General features: G+C 58.2%; 1 long non-coding RNA gene across 2 annotated transcripts; it reads right to left on the bottom strand.

Moving 5' to 3' along the window:
* Positions 1 to 7,492: 7,492 nt before the first annotated feature.
* LOC121818981 (uncharacterized) lies at positions 7,493 to 17,983 on the bottom strand. 2 transcript variants are annotated; one of them, XR_006059045.2, is made up of 4 exons: positions 15,164 to 17,983; positions 14,089 to 14,408; positions 12,499 to 12,622; positions 7,493 to 11,665 (listed from the first exon to the last, which is right to left on the bottom strand). It is a non-coding gene; the product is annotated as an uncharacterized LOC121818981 (long non-coding RNA). The 2 variants fall into 2 exon arrangements; XR_006059044.2 differs by having other exon boundaries at positions 7,493 to 12,622.
* Positions 17,984 to 19,671: the final 1,688 nt, after the last annotated feature.

The following is a 19,671-nucleotide window of genomic DNA, read 5'->3' as shown; positions in this document are numbered from 1 at the left end:
GGGGGCAGCCCTGAGTCGGCGAGAGCCCCAAGGCAGGTGGCACTTCCAGGCAGACTCGTTAGCAGTGGTCCTAGTCAGGGTCCCCAGGACCCAGATGCCCTGCTGGTAACTGGTGCATCTGAAGTTTGGCAGATTTGGACAATTGGGAGAAGGGACCACGGCAAGCTCCCCTGGAGGGCCGAGGGGCAGGGCTGCAGGTGGTCGTCTCTCCGGGGCAGGGGACTCTGGGATCTCCCCAGGGCAAGGCACACATCCATCCAACCTGGCCAAAGCCCTGCCCGCCTCGCGCAGGCAGCAACAGTCCTGCGGCTAGAGGAGCCAGTGGGGTGGGGGGGAAAGTGGCTGGACGTGGGAGAGCGGTGCCCAGCTAAAGCACCAATACTGGACGCAGGCGCCCCCAGCATCAGACCGGGCTGAAATCCACGTGGCTGGTACCCATAGCTCGGTGCCGACCAGTGTGAGGATACCTCGGGAGCCCCCTACACGTGCAGACTCCTGGGCCTCAGACTCTGGCTCAGAAGGGCTGCGTGGCCCCAGCAGCTGCTTGTTTGCTGTGTGGCCTTGTGTCTTCATCCCCTCCCACCTCTCTGGCAGCTGAGGGCCTGGCTTCTCCCATTCGCTCCTCGCGGCCTCGCCATCCGCAGGTCTGGGCCTCAAGGTAACCCACGTGCAGGTGGGGCTCCCACGGCTGCCCTGAGCAGGCCCATTAGCTGCCCTCAGCTCCTCGGGGACAGGAACTGCGGCACCTGTCGTTAAAGGGACCCGATAAACGCTCCCAGAGCCACCGACATGAGCGGCGCAGCTGGCGTCTGAAGGTGTCGTTTCTCATCCCCAGTGTTTTCCTGTGTTTTAAGGGCAGGCTCCACTTTCCGGCAGCGACCTGCTCCTGGGCGGTTTGGCGATTGCACGTGTGGGCCCTCCGATGCTCCCTTCAGGCCTCTCGGCGACCCTGTGTGTGCCCAGCCCCCCAGATGGAAACAGAAGTACCTGTCTCAGGGTGCACCTGTCTCAGGGTGCACCTGTCTCAGGGTGTACCTGTGGAAGTTAGACGCGCCCACACAGAGCGCTCGCAGCCCCTCAGAGACCACACCTGCCCTCACCTGGCCGACGCGTGGGCAACTGACGGAACATCCCGGCTGTGACGAGGAGCAGACCGCTGCCGGAAAGTGAAGCCTGCCCTTAAAAACTAGGAAGGTACTGGGGATGATAAACTACGCCTTCAGACGCCAGCTGCAGAGCTTACGTCAGTGGCTCTGGGAGCGTTTATCGGGTCCCTTTACCCATGGAGGACGATGAGGCGTGACCAGCACGTGCCCAGCAGTGGGGCTGCTGGATGGCGAGGTCGCCCTCTTTTGAATTTTCTCCGGAACCTCGTTTTTCACACAGTGGCTGCAGCCGTTCACAGTCCCACCAATAGCACACAGCGGCTCCCTCTCCTCCACGTCCTCACCCAGGCTCACTGCTCATGTTCTTCCGGGCGAGGGCCGTTCTGACAGGCGTGGCTTTGATTGGCATCTCCCTGATGACTAGCCGTGTTGGGCATCTTTTCATGTGCCATGAAATTAAAAGACGCTTACTCCCTGGAAGGAAAGTTATGACCAATCTAGATAGCATATTCAAAAGCAGAGACATTACTTTGCTGACTAAGGTCCATCTAGTCAAGGCTATGGTTTTTCCTGTGGTCACGTATGGATGTGAGAGTTGGACTGTGAAGAAGGCTGAGCGCCAAAGAATTGATGCTTTTGAACTGTGGTGTTGGAGAAGACTCTTGAGAGTGCCTTGGACTGCAAGGAGATCCAACCAGTCCATTCTAAAGGAGATCAGCCCTGGGATTTCTTTGGAAGGAATGATGCTGAAGCTGAAACTCCAGTACTTTGGCCACCTCATGCGAAGAGTTGACTCATTGGAAAAGACTCTGATGCTGGGAGGGATTGGGGGCAGGAGGAGAAGGGGACAACAGAGGATGAGATGGCTGGATGGCATCACGGACTTGATGGACGTGAGTCTGAGTGAACTCCAGGAGTTGGTGATGGATAAGGAGGCCTGACGTGCTGTGGTTCATGGGGTTGCAAAGAGTCGGACACGACTGAGCGACTGGACTGAGCTGAGCTGAGCTGATTGGCCATCTGCATGTCCTCCTTGGAAAAACATCTGTTCAGATCTTCTGCCTGGTTTTTAATTACGTTGTTTATTCAGTTATTTATTTATTTTGATGTTGAGCTGTAAAAGCTGTCTATATATTTTGGATATTAACCCCTTATGGGTCATATTATTTGCAAACATTTTCTCCCATCCAGTAGGTTGCCTTTCCCTTTATCACTGGTTTCCTTTGCTGTGCAAAAGTTTTTAAGTTTAATTAGGTCTCATTTGTTTATTTTTGCTTTTATTTCCATTATTCTAAGAGGTGGTTCCAAAAAAAAAAAAAAAAACACCTCAGTGACTTAAGTCAAAAGTGTTGTGACTTTGTTTTCCTCTAGGAGTTTACAGCATCAGATCTTACGTTTAGACCTTCAGTCCATTTGCCTTTATTTTTGTGTAAGGCATTAGAGAATGCTCTGATTCCATTCTTTCACACATAACCGTCTCCTTTTCCCGACATCCTTCTTGGAGAGACTGTCTTTTCTCTCCTGGCTGTGGCTGCCTCCTTCGTCGTGGGTTGCCTAGCCGTGGGGTGAGCTCTTCTCCGGGCCCCCGTCCTGCTCCACTGACCGTGCGTCTGTTTTTGCCCTGCCGCCACACTGCCTTGATTACTGTAGCTTTGTAGTGTCGTCTGAAGCCAGGAACCATGATTCCTCTACCTCTGTTCCTCTTTTCTCAAGATTGCTTTGGCTCTTGGGGGTCTTTAGCATTTTCATACAAACTTTCTCACATTATCTGTTCTAGTTCTGTGAAAGATCCCACTGGTATTATGATAGGGGTTGCACTGAATCTGTAAGTTGCCTCGGATAGTGTGGTCATTTTTAAAATATCAGTTCTTCCATTTCAAGGACAAAGTGCATCTTCCCACCTGTTTGTGCCATTTCCAGCTTTTCCTCATCAGCGTCTCACAGCCTTCCTGATGCAGATCTTACGCCTCCTCGGGCAGGCTTCATCCCAGGTGTTGTATTTGTTTTGATGTGATAGCGAATGGGATTGTTTCCTTAATTTCTCTTTCCCATAGTGCATTGTTTGAAAAAATACATGCACCCCAAAGTTCACAACAGCATTTTTTGTACCAAGATGTGGAAGCAACCGAAGTGTCCGTCAGCAGATGAACAAATAAAGAACACACGCTCAGTGGGAGACGGCTCAGCCGTTTAAAAGAGAAGGAGACGTGCCCGTTGCAACCTCGTGAATGGGCTTGGAGCGTCAAGTCAGACAGAGAAAGACAAACACTGCCTGACGTCACTTATACACGGAATCGAAAATGCAACAAGCTGGCGGATGTAACAGCAACGAAAAAACCACAGAAGATGGGACTTCAGCCATGACTCTAAAAGACGCTTGCTCCTTGGAAGGAAAACCACGACAAACCTAGACAGCATAGCAGAAAGCAGAATTATCACTTTGCGATGAAGGACTGTGTAGTCAAAGCTATGGTTTTCCCAGTAGTCATGTATGGATGTGAGTTGGACCATGAAGAAGGTTTAGCCCTGAAGAGTGGATGCTTTTGAACTGAGGTGCTAGAGGAATCTCACAAAAGTCCCCTGGACAGCATGGAGATCCAGCCAGTCCATCCCAAAGGAGATCAACCCTGAATATCCATTGGAAGGACTGATGCTGAAGCTGAAGCTCCAATACGTTCCACCTGCTGTGGAGAGCCGACTCATTGGAAAAGACCCTGATGCTGGGAAAGACTGAAGGCAGGAGGAGAAGGGGGCGACAGAGGATGAGATGTTCAGATAGCATCACCTACTCAATGGACATGAACTTGAGCAAACTCTGGGACTTAGTTTGGATGGTGAAGCCTGGCGTGCTACAGTTCATGGGGTCGCAAAGAGTCGGACATGACTCAGTGACGAAACTACAACAAACAACCAAAAGGAAACAGACTCAGAAGAAAAGAAGAAGCCAGCGGTTAGAGTGGGGAGAGGGAAGGCGGGGGGTGGGGGGGACAAGGGTGGAGGGGTCAGTGCTACAGGCTTATATGGAAGACCTGCTACGAGATATAGGGCACAGTGCAAGGAGCACAGCCAATGCCGGATAATAACTGCGAGGGGAGTCCAGCCTCTAAAGACTGCGAATCACTATGCCGGCGCCTGTGACTTATATAATGTGCTGTGCTGTGCTCAGCTGCTTCAGCCATGTCCAACCTTGTGCAACCCTATGAACTGCAGCCCGCCAGGCTCCTCTATCCATGGGGATTCTCTAGGCAAGAACACAGGAGTGGGTTGCCATGCCCTCCTCCAGGGGATCTTCCCGACCCAGGGATCTAACCCGGGTCTCGTACATCTCCTGCATTGAAAGGCAGGTTCTTTACTACTAACGCCACCTGGGACTCCAACTCATATAATACTGTACATCAACTATACTTCAATCAATCAAAAAAAAAGATAATGAGCAATCGGTTCTGGCTGGGAGAGTTGTTTTCCTCCACAGAGCCATCCCTAACTAGACTTCAGACTTGACTCAGGTCTCACCAGTGTCTCCCCAGTGTCCTCCTCTGTCCCAGGACCCCGAGGGACCCACGGGGCTGGTAGCTCTCACGTCTCCTTGGCCTCCTCTGGGCTGGTGCGTTTCCTCAGACTTTCGTCGCCTTTGGGCATAACCTTGGGCAGTTCAGGAGGGCTGGGCGGGAGCTTCGTAGACTGCCCCTCTGCTGGGACTGGTCAGATATTCTCACATCAGTGGCTTGGGGGCAATGTTCCCTGGGTCACTGGTCCGGCTTCCTCCGTCTCCAGTTTGCACTTGGGTGGTGGGTTTGGGGAGAAAGGCCACAGAGGTGAGGTTCCCTGTCTTATCAAGGGTGCCTGCTGTCAGCACAACTCACCACCTTCATCTCTGCTGACCCTGACCTTGACCACCTGGCTGAGTTGGGCTTCGTCAGTTTTCACCACTGACAACGACTTTTATTTTTCCGAGAGGGACCTATTTCATTATTAGTGCTTCCTGCAGCCTCACCAGGCAAGGGGCCTCTCCCCGGGGCTCAGACGCTCCTGAAACGCCGTGGGCAACGCATCTAGCACCTGCCATCTATTCATGAGACGCTGGGGTGCACTTGTGGGCCACCCTTTCAGTGCCCCCAAAGAAGGGCTCGTGACCCTCTCCCAAAAAGGAAATTACAGTTAAGAACCCAGGCATCAAATCTGGAGGGCCCACAGGCCCGCTTATGGCGGCTTCTCCACCTGGCGGCCATCCCCGCTTCCCCCAGGGGCTGTCAGTGCCCAGCCTGCCCTCCACACCCCGGGGCATGACCTCCACGGGAGCCTCGGCCGGGGGCGCCTCCACGGCAGGGTCCTGCGGAGCGAGGGCTTCAGACAAGCGGCGTCGGGATCCGTGCTGATGAGGCCAAGGCCGGCAATTTCACAGCTTCTCTGCCCTTTTCAAATATTTATTTCTCAGCCCTGCTGTTCCTCGCTCTCAAGCGGCCCGTATCCTAAAACGGCATTTGATTTAGTGCTAACGATGGCAGCCGCCTAAGCCACGGTAGCCCTAACCTTAATTAAGATGACAGAGGAGGGGCCAGGGCTGAATTACAGAGGAGCTTTCTGTTCCCCTGCAGCCTTAATTAGAGAAGAGAGGCAGGGCTGCCCTTGTTACAGTCTTGATTTGGAACCGGGGGCCCAGACAGCCGCCTCGCCAGGGTGCCTGGAGCCACGTCCGCAGCTGGGAGGCAGGCCGGCCGCCCTTCCTCTCGGGAACCCCGAGGCCTGGCTCACCCGTGTCCACCCCTTATGGGCTGCCGTCCCGTCTTCCTTCCTCCCCAGTCTCTCTCTCATCTTCCTCCTGTGCGTAAATGGGTCTTTACCAGAGGCCTCTCCCTTCCAGAAAAGCAGGCCATCCCCAGGGAGACGCCCAGCGGCACGTCCAGGTTTGATTCACGCTCCAGGATGAACCGAGGGGGCATGGCAGTCCACTCCAGCATGCTTGCCTGGAGACTCCCTTGGACAGAGGAGCCTGGTGGGGCCGCAAAGAGTCGGGCACGACTGAAGTGACTTAGCACATATGCACAGGACGGTGTGTCCCCAAGATTCCCATATTGAGGTCCTAACCCCAGGATCTCAGTGTGTAACTGGACTCGGAGATAAAGTCAAAAGAGGTGGCTAAGTTAGAAATGAGGTTTTTAGGGCAGGCTGAACCCAGCTGACCGGCGTCCTTATGAGAAGAGACGTGGACACACAGAGAGGGACCGGAAAGGTGTGGAGACAGATGGAGGCGGAGTGGGAGGAGGGCAGGGAGGTGCGTCTGCAGGCCCCGCGAGGAGGGAGCAGGCCGGGAGGAGCCAGCCCTGCCCGCGCCTGCCTGGACGTCCAGCCTCTGAGCAGGTGGAGTGTTCAGGCTTCGCTGCTGCCGGAGCCCGTCTGGGGAGCTGTGTGCTGGCCGCCCGGGGCAGACCCCCGATAAAGGCGCCTGAGAAACTTGTCCTGTTTCTACTCGCCTGGCCTCGCTGGGGCTGGGGGCCCAGGGTGGGCATCTGAAAGCACGTTTCCCCCTCCTGTTTGCGAGCTTTGCCTGGGTCCTCCAGGGTTCCTGGGACCCCAGGACCGGGCCACCTGGCCCAGAGTTGATGCAGGTGGTGGCAGAGGCCACCGAACGACCCGTGTGCAGACTGGCAGCCCGTGACCCAGAGCCGTGACTTGTGATCCCTGACGTTGGCCTCTTTCCACCCCTGGGGGACCAGAACCCTAGCCCTCAGTGAAGTGGAAGGGGTCGCCCCCTGCCCCACCATAAGACACACGCATGGGCAGGGCCCGGAGTTGCCAGATAAAATCCAAGATATTCTGTGATATCAGAATTTCAGCCGTAGGACCCAGAAGTTCCACTCCTACACAACTACCTAAGAAAAACGGGAACACATGTCCACGCCGAATCCTGCACTTGGACGCTAGAGCAGCAGGTGGGAACACGGCCTAGAGGGGGAGCAGCCAGGATGTCTGCTGATGAAGAATGTTTGCGCCCAGCGCATGTTTAAATTAGCAAGGCAGACCGGACTCAAGTCACTGTAGTAGGTGAGAGAGACTGGGGCAGGCATGAGCTCAGCTCTGCACAGAGCAGGACGGCCAGGGACGGACTCCCAGGGTCGGGGGAGACAGGAGGTGGGGTCAGTGGGTGGAGGTCACAAAGAGGAGCTGCTTGGGTAGCCAGGTGGGGAAGTCTGCTCACCTGGCCTGTCAGGGTTCCTGCTAAAGGCCGACATCGAGGATGGAGCAGGGAGCTGGATCAGGTACCAGTGCTGGGGGAGGGGAGGATGCTGTTTGGTTTTCATCAGCGTTCTTTGCTAAACCTGGGCTGGCCGTGCCAAGGGCAGGCAGCAGGCTGAGGTCGAGGAGACAGCCCTCACCACCACCTCCGATGGCTGGATAAACAGATGCGTTTCATCCACACGAAGGGTTTTATTAGCATGATAAGGTGTGAGGCCCTGGCATGTGGGACTGTGTGGATGAACCTGGAAAGCACGGGAAGCGAAGAAGCCCGCCATGGACCATGCCTCACATGATCCCACTCCTGCAAGACGCCCAGGAGAGGGGATTCCACTGGGACCGAAAGCCAAGCGACCGTTGCTAAGGGCGGGGGGCGGGGCCAGTGAGTGACAGTCAGTGGAATAGGGCTCCTTTCTGAGTTGATAAAAGTTCCTAAAAATGACCGTAGTGACGGTTGTGTTCATCTGCAAATATGCTAAAAACTGTGGAACTGCATACTCTAAATGGACGCATTGTGAGTCCGTGAATGTATGTCAATAAAGATGTTTCAAAAGAAAACAGGTGGATTAGATGTCCACCCAGCACATGAAACACACAAGTCGCCCACCTGACAGCTGCTTCCCCTGAATGGTGTCAACATTATCCCGAAAAAATTTAAATTTCAGGTAAACAAAAATCTAAGCATAACAAAGTACCACGGGTACTGGTTGTTCAGCTGAAGGTCACACGGGCAGGCATTCCGGATGTCCACCCGCCTGTCCGGGGCTGGCCCTGGCTGCCCGGGAGGTTCAGGAACCTCTCCTCCAGCCCATCCTAGTCTTGGAGGAGTCGCACTCCACTCTCCAGGCTCCAGAAAGCAGCCCCTGGTTTGATAGGATGGACCGGTGATAACAGCGACCGTGATAATAAATCACAGCCAGTGAAACAGCACCTAAGATAACGGACTTGCTGTTGTCCAGTCGCTAAATCATATCTGACCCTGCGACCCCACGGACTACAGCAGTCAAGCCTCCCTGTCCCTCACCATCTCCTGGAGTCTGCCCAAGTTCATGTCCACTGTATCAGCGATGCCATCCAACTGTCTCACCCTCTGCAGCTGTCTTCTCCTTTTGGCCTCCATCTTTCCCAGCATCAGGGTCTTTTCCAATGAGTCCCTTCAGGTGGCCAGAGGACTGGAGCTTCAGCTTCAGCATCAGTCCTTGCAGTGAATATTCAGGTGGTCCACTGGAGAAGGGAATGGCAAACCACTCCAGTATTCTTGCAGCACGAACACCATGAGCAACATAAAAAGGCGAAGATGACTGATACTGGCTGCCGTTTGTTGAGATTTCACCTTGGGCTCTGCATCTGGTTAAATGTCCCAGGTGGGGTGTCTCATTGAACCCCAATCAGACTCCCACGAAGCAGGAAAACAAAGCTCAGGGCAGCTGCGGAAATGGACTCGATCCTCACGTGGTGGGTGAGATCACACCAGCTCAGGGACCCTACAGAGGAAAGGAGTCAGAGATGCCAGCCGGTCGCAGCCCTGTGTCTGCCGGCGAGCGTCCGGGAGGTTGTGCTGGCCGCCCGGCAGGTGTGAGGACCCCTCCTCCTCGGCCTCCCAGGACCAGAGTTGGATTCTAGGTCCTGGGATCCTGGTGGGACTCGAAGGCGGAGGTGGGCAGGCAGGGCGCACAGCGGGCCTGGGTCTGGGCAGCAGGTGAAAAGGCGGCCCCGGTGGGTGGCGCTGGGCCCAGGAGTGCGGAGCTGCGTCCTTGTCCGGAGCCCCAGGGCCTCCAAGGCTCCACAGCACAAACGCCCCATGGATAAGAGGCGAAGCTTTCAGGAAGCGCGGCCTGACCTCCTCGAAGAGAAAGGGAAGGGAAACGCCAGGTGCTTCCCTGGAAAGCACCGCTACCGGAAGGAGAGAAGTGTGCTCGCAGGCAGCCGAGACCTGAGCCCCAGCTCCTCTGCGCCTGCAGAGCCCCGCCCTGCAGAGGCCCTCTGGGATCCAGGGCCCCCGGCTGCGCCTCCCTCCCTGACACCTGCCCCGGGGGTGGGGTCGGCCCCGGTGTGGGGCGTCTGCCCTAGTTCGGGGGGTCTGCCGCAGCATGGAGGTGTCTGCGTCAGTGTGGGGGGGTCTGCCTCAGTTGGGGTCTACCCTGCTGGGGCTCTGCCGCACACCGTTGCTGGGGCGGGGACTGACTCTGGAGCCCACAGATCGGAGAGGGACGGAAGCATGGCTGGCAGCCGGTCACGGCTGCGTCCCCCCAGCAGCTCCGCAAACACGAGTGAACAGGCGTCCAGAGAGGCGAGGGCTCTGCAGACGGGCCGCAGAGGCAACAGCCCGCATCCAGAGCAGGCATCTCGCTCCCAGCCGAGCGCTCCTGACACTGTTACCTGGACGACAAATCCCTTGGAATCAACAAGACTTGTATTTCCGTTTCCCTGCGGCCCTGTGCTCACCAAGACGAGACCCGGCTGACGGCGCCACTGCCGCCGCCACTGCCCTAACTGAGGCGGCCCTGCCCGGGGCCCCAACCCTGTCCATGGGGACCACACTGCCCTGCCCGGGCCCGCCCTGCCCGAGGCCAGGACCCTGTCCACGGGGACCACACTGCCCTTACCAAGCCCCCCCTGCCCAGAGCCCAGACCCTGTCCATGGGGACCAACCCCACCCTGCCCGAGCCCGCCCTGCCTGGGGCCAGGACCCTGTCCAGGGGGCCACATCCTGCTGTGGGCCAGGCCCTTCAACGCTTCGGAATGTCATCAGACACATGTTTGAGGTCACCGGGGGACTGCCCCGGGGGTCCCACCTGCCTTTACCCCCGTGAGTCGCCCAGACAGCATTTCCAGACCCGCCTGCCGCCTCTCCCTGAGCCTCAGAAGCGTCTGCTGTCCAGAGGGTCCTGGGTCCAGGCTGGGTGCACCGTCACCCCCACTCAGGAGGGGTGGACAAGGGCCGGGCCGCCCAGCCTTTCTGCCCAGCCACCCCCCAGGCCAGCCCACGCTCTTGGGGCAGAGGAAGGGTGGAGGTGCTTCTAGCCCCCTTCCAGCCGTGTTCACCGGGGAGGCACTTTCAGCCCCTTAGGGGTGAAGCTACAGGCTCTCAGCGGCAGACCCCCACCAGCCCCCACCCCGAGCTGAAATCCCACGGCCTCTCTCTGTTGTGTGAGGGGTGCAAGGGAGTAAGGATTCCCCTGAGAAGACCCAGAGGTCAGGCACCTCGGAGGACGAGGGGCGGTGCCTACACCAGGCCTGGGGCCGGAGCCCCATGCCTGCGGCCAGCAGCAGTGCCCGTCTGCTGCCCAGACATGCGGGCCCGTCACAGGGAGGACAGCCACCCCGGCTGCCCACTGGTGAGGGTGCCAGGTGCCAGCACTCGGCGCCCTCTGCTCCCGGAAGGATGCTCAGAAGGGCGTGTCCAGAGAGGGCCATCTCTTTGGGTCCCGGCTGCCTGTGTCTGGGCTGGAGGTGGATGTTTGCGGGTTGGCGTCTCAGCTGCAAAGCCAGCCCGGGGCTTGGAGGGGTGGCCCCTCCGTGGCTAGGTGGCGGGGTGACCTGAGCTCTGGTGTCACTCGCCCCCTCCAGGGGCCACGCCGAGAGGACGGATGCGTGCGGACGCACCCCGGCTCCGGAGCTGGCATGCCCTGCACGGATGGGAGGTGTTATTAAACCCATCTATTTCCTGGGACATCCCTCCCAGCCAAATGCATTTCAAGCCAATTAAACTGAAAAATGGCTGCAGAGCACGGCACGTTGAGAGTCTGTGGCTTTGTCAGCCTTGGGTTCTGGGGTCCAGCTTTTGTGGGCCTCCTGCTGGGTCTGCTCAGCCTGCTTGTGGCCCCTGAAGATAACGGGTCCCAACCCCGGGATCCTGTAAATGTGAAGTTACATGGAAGCAAGATGTCTGCAGATGTAACGAAGGGTGCTAAGGTGGGAGGGAGACCCTGGGTTATCGAGGGGCCCAATGTCGTATCGGGAGCCCTCGAACGAGCGGCCCAGGCGGACATCTGACTCGGCTGGAAGAGAAGCCACGTAGACATGGAGGCAGACGCTGACCGCAGCGGCTCAGCCACAAGCCCGGGGACGCCTGAAGCCTCCAGGGGCTGGAAGGGGCCTCCGGGGGCGGGCGAGGTCCTGCCGGCCCCTTGATGAGGGGAACCTGGGAGAGAATGAATCCCGCCCACCTGTGGTCCTTCGCTGTGCCAGCCAGAGCGCCACCCTGCAGGAAGGAGCCTCTGGGGTCTGGGCGGAAGTCTCTTCTGCTCTGAGGGCTGGGGGCCTCCCAGCTGCACGTGAGGATGCTGAGGGGGACTCCTCCGGGACACACCGGTCCTGCCCGCCTGCTTGGGAATGGTGAGACCTCAGCAGAGCCTCGTTCCGGGATACGTGAGAAGAGGATGTCACGCACACCTGATTAGGAGGCTGGCTCCTCCAATAAGACCCAGAAAGGTCTTGGGAAGCCAGCCGCCTGCACACCCAGCCCTGGGGCAGTGTCTGCCGTCCAGAGGGGTCTGGGAAAAGCTCTACTCCCTGTCCTGGGGTCCAGGAGCCCCGCCGGCCAGCAGCCCTGAGTCGACGGCTTCAGTGGGGTTGGCGGGAGCTCGATGAGCCTCCTGGTGGGGGTCTTGGGAGGCCCTGCATCATGCCCTGGCCAGTCACTGGGCCCCAGGCCTCGAGTCACCTGCCACATGGTGTGAAGGGCTTCCCACTTCCCCTGGAAGCCTGGAGGAGCTGAGCACTGCCTGTGCAGCCGGCCACAAGGACGGACAGCAGAGCCCAGCTCCAGGACCTGGAGCCATGCCCGCAGCCTAAGGGGCCAAGGAGATTTGGAGGTTGAAGTGGGCGATGAGCGTGCTGCCTGATTCCAGCAACGGGCTCCGCTCGCCCAGCTCCCTGCAGGTGGGAGACGCTGACGACTGGAGGGACCCCTGCTGGAGGGATTCCTTATCGCCCAGACCACCGTCTGAGGACCCACAGCCAGCTTCCCATGGGCATCTTGGCTCATTCACCCACTAGAGCCAGCAGCTTGCCCTGCAGGGAGGGCAGGCGGTCACGGGTGGTCTCAGCCATGCGGGGTCAGTGAGCGGGGGGCCCGGGGCCCAGCCCCCTAGCCTGGCCCTGCCGCCCCTGACAGGAACTGCAGGCACCTTCTCCAGCCTCTGCAATCACTGACCTGGGTTCCAGGCACCCGCAGTCACAGGGTCACAGGGGTCTGACCTTCCAGCCAACCTTGACGGGCTCGCGGGACTTTCCAGCCAACCTTGACGGGCTCGCGGATGAGCTGCGTGGGAGCTGGGCTGGGAAGGACATTGAATAACAATTCAGCTTCCCTCTTCTAAGCTCCTGGCTGTTGGTGGGAGAAGGGAGGGGTGCTTGCTGGCTGCCTGCTGAACCAGAACTTCCAGAAGGCTTCTTCCCAACTGGAGTCTGTACTTTCCATCTCCTAAGCCCCAGAGCTGGTAAATGCAGCAAGGGATGGGGGAAATCTCGACTTAATTTCTCGTGGGTGACTTTTCTGAATGAAGTCAGGTCTTATGTGTGTAGACTCAAATGCAATGATAATCAAATGCCTTTGGTTCTAAGCCTCTTTCCTCCTCGGATTTCAAAGCATTTTCGCCCTGAAATATGAGAATTTCTTGGCAGGTTGGACTTCCCCCCCGCCCCCGCAGGCCGTCCATCATCCTTGTGCACTTGGAATAACAATAATTACAGCAATAACAACAGTATTAGCGCACACTGTAGGTGCTTCATGGCAGACAGAAGCCCTTCCTCGTCCGTCACCTTCACTTCACCCTAGAGAAAGCTGGAGACGGCGGGGGAGGCGGCAGGGCCTCCATCACAGAGGAGGCAGCTCAGGCCGTCGCTGCACCCCGACTGTGGCCCTGGCTTTGGGTCCCTTGCCGGGATGATCTGCTCGGCACCGGGGCCCAGGCCTGCACCCCACCCCCGCCCCTCCCAGAACCCTGATCAGCGTGTCTCTTGGGTTCCATGGTCAGCCTCTGTTTCATGATCCGCCCCCACCATTTCCTGCAACACCCCAAAGAAGGAGGTGAAGCTGAAGCCCCAATACTCTGGCCACCTGATGCGAAGAGCTGACTCATTGGAAAAGACCCTGATGCTGGGAAAGACTGAGAGCAGGAGGAGAAGGGGACGACAGAGGATGAGATGGCTGGATGGCATCACTGACTCGATGGACATGAGTGTGAGCAAGCTCCAGGAGACAGTGATGGACAGGGAGGCCTGGCGACTGCAGTCCGCGGAATCGCAAAGAGTTGGACACGACTGAGCGATGAACGACGGCAGCCAGGGAGTTGAAGGCAAGGGTCTCGGTGGCCCTGGGCCCTGGAGACTCCCTTTCCAGTGGTGCCTCTTAGCCAGCATCTTGGGAGCCAACATCTTGGGAGCCAGCATCTTGGAAAGCAGCTTGCCCGTTTTCAGGCTTGAGAGAACCGAGGGGCAGGGAGACAGAACCACAGACGCTCTGACCTCCCTTCCGGCTCCCTGTCACCCCCAGGCCTTGGGCTCCCCAGGGCTCTGAGAGCCTAGCCCTCAGGGTGTTGTTGCTTGAAGACTCCTTCTTTCTGGGTGCACGGCCTCCCTGCCCTCCCAGGGCTGAGGTGTCCGAAGGCTGCCTGGGACAGAGGTGGTCTTGGCACCTGCCTCCTCTCCCTCCCCACCACCCTCGCTGCCCCAGAAGAAGCCAGGCTGTGGTTGGACGCCCCTCCTTCTACCCAGGGCACAGCCAGGAGCCCACTCTCTCTACCTGGTGAGCCCAGTGCTGGAGAGATGCTCTCACTTCCTGGAGACGGCTGCACCTCCACTGTGGACCGCTGATCTGGGGAGGACCGCGTGTCCCTCCTAGAGGCCCTCAGAGACGTGCCTCTCTGGCAGCTGAGAAGATGCAGCTTCAGAACCCGAAGGCTCACCAGGATTTCTCTCGCTCCAGGGGCCACGGCGGGACCCCCTGCATGAAGCATTTCCCAAAGCTATTCCTTGGCACCCGAGGCCCAAGAGGATTCCTGGGACACAGCTGGTCTCATCTTTTCACCACTGACCCATCGTGAGCCCTGTGAGCAGCTGTCCCTGTGCAGGAGGAAAGCCAAGGGGTCTTAGAGGAAGCGGGATCACGTGAGCACTGGCGTCCAGGCAGGAAGAAGCTGCTGACCCCACGCCAGCTGCTCCAGGGGGTGGGATGACTGAGCAGTATATTTGGGGAGGATGCGGAGATGTCAGGGTGTCGTGTGACAAGAGATGTAAGCAACGCGAGCTCAGCTCATACACACACACACACACGTGCGCACACACACACATCCAAACATACACACACATTCACACACACACATCCACACATTCACGCATCCACACACACACATCCACACACACACACACATACACACACACACCCAAACACACAAACACACACATCCAAACACACACACACATCCACATACACACATCCACACACACATCCACATACACATTCATACATGTACACACATATACACACACAACATACACATATGTACGCCCATATACACACAAACACACATCCATATACGCACCCACATGCACACATGGACACACACACACTTATGCACACGCATGCACACACATATATGCACCCCCACACGCACACGGTAGAACAAGCCTGGGACAGAGCTCTGAAGACAGCCACCACGGGAGGCGGAGGGAGGCAGGCGGGGTGAAGGGCTGTGATCACAGGCTGTAGCACGGGCCCCCCACGGGGCATTGATGCCCGCCCTCCAGCTCTAGTGGCACCAGTCACAGGGTTAAAGGAAACGTGCGCAGTCTGGGGAGAACCAGCCGACGGTGCCCACCTCGGTCCACGGCAGCTCCCGCGATGCTCTCTGCTGGGCGGGGTGACCGGCCTTTGCTTCATCTGTCCACTGGGCCCGTGTTTCCTCCACACACGACTTTCATAGTCATGAGGACGCTGTGCAGCTTGAGGCCTGCAGCCCTGCCTGGCGCGGGGGCTGGGGGAGTCCCAGGATTGGGCTGCCCCTGCCCTCTGGCCCACCCCCGCCCCTCGGCCCGTCAGGGTGGGTCCCCCAACCTCCTCCCGGGGCAGAGCAGGATCAGCTTCCTAGTGCCCTGGCTAATGGGGGCCCGTTGTCCATGATGCGAAGGGAAGCCCTCCCCTCGCTGACCGTCGGGGCCTGGGATCTGTGGGCCACATGCCTCACTCAAGAGCAGGCAGGCTGATGGCCGCAGCCTTGAAATGGAAATAGCGACCTACACGCTCCAGGAAGCAGGGAGAGGGGTTTGCAGCCGCCTTCCCCACTAGGGCGGGGCCTGCGCCATTGAGAGCCCTGTGAAGGGCGCTTGTTCCCAGAGCTTCTGACAGGCTGACCGTCTCATCTCTGCGCCCGCTGCCCTGGCCGAGGGCCCCAGGAAGGTTCACACACGAGGCGGGGCCGGGCTACGGCAGGTCCTGGGAGGGAGGGGCAGGCTCTAAGGGTGAAGCGGGACAAGCGCTCCCAGGAGGGGACCCCGGGAGGGGACCCCGGGAGGCTCAGGGTGCTGGGCGGCCTCTGCTCAGAGCAGAAGGAGAACCGTCAGTTGTGGGAGCAGAGGCAGGAAGCAGGTGGAGCTGCAGATTCTGGGACGTGCGCCCAGACTCCACAGGAACCAGGCTGCGGGCCTGGAGGTGAGGGCAAGGCGTCAGTCCTGGGGTCTCTGTCGGGACAGCACGTCTGTGCCCTGGGCCCCTCCCACATGACTCAGCAAAGATGCCCAGTGTGATCCTCAAACCCCAAGACTCTGTAAACTCAGCTGGTTGGCTTCGAAACGCCTCTTCCAGAGGCTCTCGTTTGGAGACGCTGATGGGGCCTGGGAACCTGCATTCCACAGGCAGATGGGGATGCTGGAGTCCCCAGGTCACACGCTGAGAAGCACCAGCTCGGGGGTCGGATCCCTGCTGAGTGCTTTGCCTGTGATGAGCAGGTGTCTGTTCTGCAGCCAGCCAAGTGCTGGGAGCTGCGGGGACGCAGAGATCACTGTCCACAGGAGTCCTTTTCATGCAAAATGATTTGTATAATTAATTTGATGCAAAATTCTGCAAAAGGCAAAATTACAGGGATGAGAAGAGATTAGAAGTGGTCAGTCAGTTCAGTTCAGTTCAGTCACTCAATTGTATCTACCTCCTTGCGACCCCATGGACTGCAGCACACCAGGCTTCCCTGTCCATTACCAATTCCCAGAGTCCACTCAAACTCATGTCCATTGAGTTGGTGATGCTATCCAACCATCTCATCCTCTGTCGTCCCCTTCTCCTGCCTTCAATCTTTCCCAGCGTCAGGGTCTTTTCAAATGAGTCAGTTCTTCATAGGTGGCCAAAATATTGGAGTTTCAGCTTCAGCATCAGTCCTTCTAATGAATATTCACAGTCCTTCCAGTGACTATTCAGGACTGATTTCCTTTAGGATGGACTGGTTGATCTCCTTGCAGTCCAAGGGACTCTGAAGAGTTTTCTCCAAAAGATGGAGTCTTCTCCAAAAGTTCAAAAGCATCAGCTCTTCGTGTCCTTGCGGATGAGGGGGCCTGGGGCCCACGTGGCCTCCACAGCTTTCGGGACAGGGTGACAGGGTGCCACGTGGGGGGCACAGGGAGGGCTGAGGGAGGTGGAAGACCAGGCCTGCCTGACCCCTCTCCTGGGCTGCCTCCCACCGAGGACTGTCTCAGGAAGGGGAAGGAGTCTTCCTGCCTCGCTGCCCTCCTTCTGCAGAAAGGATCCTTGGGGAGAGGTGCTGAGCCGGCCCCCAAGGAGCCCTGGCCACCCTGCAGGCCTGCCCCAGGCCCGGCAGGTCACCTGGGTGTGCCCCCCACCCAGCACACAGCCTCACAGCATCTACGCGGCAGCAAAAAAGGTTGAAATGTCCTGGGTACCCCGTGATGAGGGGCTGTGGGCCCCAGAGCCCCAAGAGCTGCCTCCCACAGACCTACACAGAGCCCCTGGGGCATGTGCGTCCACAAAACGGCCTTGATCCACCCGAAGAGGGCTGCCCGATGACTCGGAGTGTGTGGGGGGTTCTGGAACCTTCTCATCCCTCCTCCTGGGCCTCTGTGGCACCTGGGGGGTGGGGTTGAGCTTGAGACCTGAGGCTGCTCAAGCCTCAGATTCAACTCCGCTGCTCCTGACCTCAAATCCATGCCCCCCAGCCACACGCTGCCCCCCCTCGCCCGCGGGCGTGTGTGTGTGTGTGTGTGTGTGTGTGCTCACACCTGCGGGTGGATGTGGGCACAGACACTCAATCTGCCAAGTCTGACCCCCCGCAGGCAACCACCTTTGCCCCCACGTGCCCTCAGGACCCACCAGGGGCGGGACGCTGAGCCAGCCTCCACCCCGGGCAGCAGGCGGGCGGTGCTCCAGGCCCCCGGATCCCTCGCGCGCCCACATCTCCCCACCCTACTGGGCTGTTACTCCAAAGACTGGTGCCTGTCACTCCGTGGGGCCCCTGGAGGCAGGTTCCCTTCCTGCGCTGAGAGCCAGGCCCACCTCTCACCGCCTTCACTGCCCTTCCAGAAGCTTCTAGAAGACTGTGTCCCTGACTCCCTTCCGCGAAACCCTCCTGCCGGGAGCGCACTCCTGAGAGGTGACAGCCCTTTGGAAACGGCATGAAAGGCCTACGGCGGTCTGGAGAGAGTGACCCGCACCTCACAGACCCCACAACAGGGAGGATGCCTCTCAGGACCGGGGGGAAGGCGCAGGGGGTTGCAGGTCAATCTGCCCAGGGGAAGCCTCCCCGCACAGCTTGGAGGGTCTTCCCCCGTCCTCAGACCCCCTGGGCCCAGCTGGGCACACCGCAGGCAGGCTGGGGTTGCTGAGCTATTAACAAAGAAGATGAAGGCAGCGGGCCATTTTGGGGTGAGGTCTGGCCAGAAAAGAGCAAGATCCTTGTAAAAAAGGGTAGTTTACTTGAGAACTGGGTTGTTAAAGCGTTAGAATCTTCGTTTGTGTGAAACAAAGGTGCCAATAAACAGGCGTTTCTTTCTCCAAGTGGTTTCGGCAGGAACGCAAGATGCTCCTCCAAGGATGAGGTCCTCTGGGCTCACGCGTGCTCACCTTGCTCCTGGCAGCCGGCCCGGGGCTGCCCCGCGGGGCTGACCCCCTTCCTTCTCGCCAGTGAGAATGTTCCGAGATCTCACTTGCTGAGATCCACCCTCCACCAGACCACCTGCACTTGACTGTCATAAAAGGTACATAACGAACGTGAGCCCGCCATCGTGACCGCGTTCACGTGCACAGCTTGGGCACCAAGCCCGTTCAGCCACCATCACCGTCATCTCCAGAGCTGTCTCCCGTCCCCGCACTGATACTCTGTCCCCCGAAACACTAACCCCCGTCCCCTCCCCCAGCTCCCTGCCCTCCCACCAACTTCCTGTCTCTATGGATGTGCCTTTTCCAGGTTCTTCATATCCGTGGATCCTACAGTCTTTGCTTTTCTGAGGCTGAATTATTTCACGCAGCACAATGGCCTGGGGGCTCATCCACGCTCCGATCTGGCTCGGGGTTTCCTTTCCTTTCTCGGTTGAATGTATCCCAGCGTACGGACGGACCACATCTCATCCACCCGCTCATTCCTTGACGGACCCTTGGGTTGCTTCTACCTTTTAGCGGTTGTGAATAAGGCCGCTGTAGACACGGGGGCGCAAATATTCACTCGAGACCCTGCTGCGACTCAGAAGTGAGCTTCCAGGATCGCGCAGTGGTTTGACTCCTGGTTTTCTGAGGAAGCCCCGTGCTGTCCCCGCAGCAGCTGCACCATCGCGTCTGCGCGGGGCACCAGCGACCTCGTTTCTCCACGTGCTGCCTGACGCACGTTGTTTGCCGCCTTTTTCGGGTAACAGTTACCCACATGTCTGTGTTAGCATTTTAGGCATTACACCCTGATTCTTTTACTTCTCAAAAATGGGAAAATAATAACTTTCTATTTTGCAATGATTCCCATGTAAGGATGAGGAAATTGGGGGCAGAAGGACCAAGTTCTGTACTCCGTGTCTTGTGGCTGGTGTGCCCAAGCCAGGGCCCACTCTGGTCTGCAGCGGACACCTCATTTCTCACCAAGGATGCCCTCGATCTTGTCAAACACTTCTGTGAGCAAGTGAACAAATGATGGATGGGTGAAGGGGAATGAATGAATGAGAGGCAGCATGTGCGGGGACCAACCAGCTGTCACCACGGGGCATGGCTGGTGACTCCTCCTGGGGGAGGCTCAGTTGTTAAAAGGGGTCCCGGGAGGACCCTCAAGAGCACCGGGAAGGAGGAGTGCAGAGAGTAGACACTCTGCTTTGCAAGAAGGGAGCAAAACCACCTCCGTGGCTTTGG

The sequence above is a fragment of the Ovis aries genome, chromosome 3 (genome assembly GCF_016772045.2).
Source record: "Ovis aries strain OAR_USU_Benz2616 breed Rambouillet chromosome 3, ARS-UI_Ramb_v3.0, whole genome shotgun sequence".
In the NCBI taxonomy this organism is placed as follows: domain Eukaryota; kingdom Metazoa; phylum Chordata; class Mammalia; order Artiodactyla; family Bovidae; genus Ovis; species Ovis aries.
Note: the sequence above shows the minus strand (reverse complement) of the source record. Positions and strands in the feature narration are given on the sequence as shown.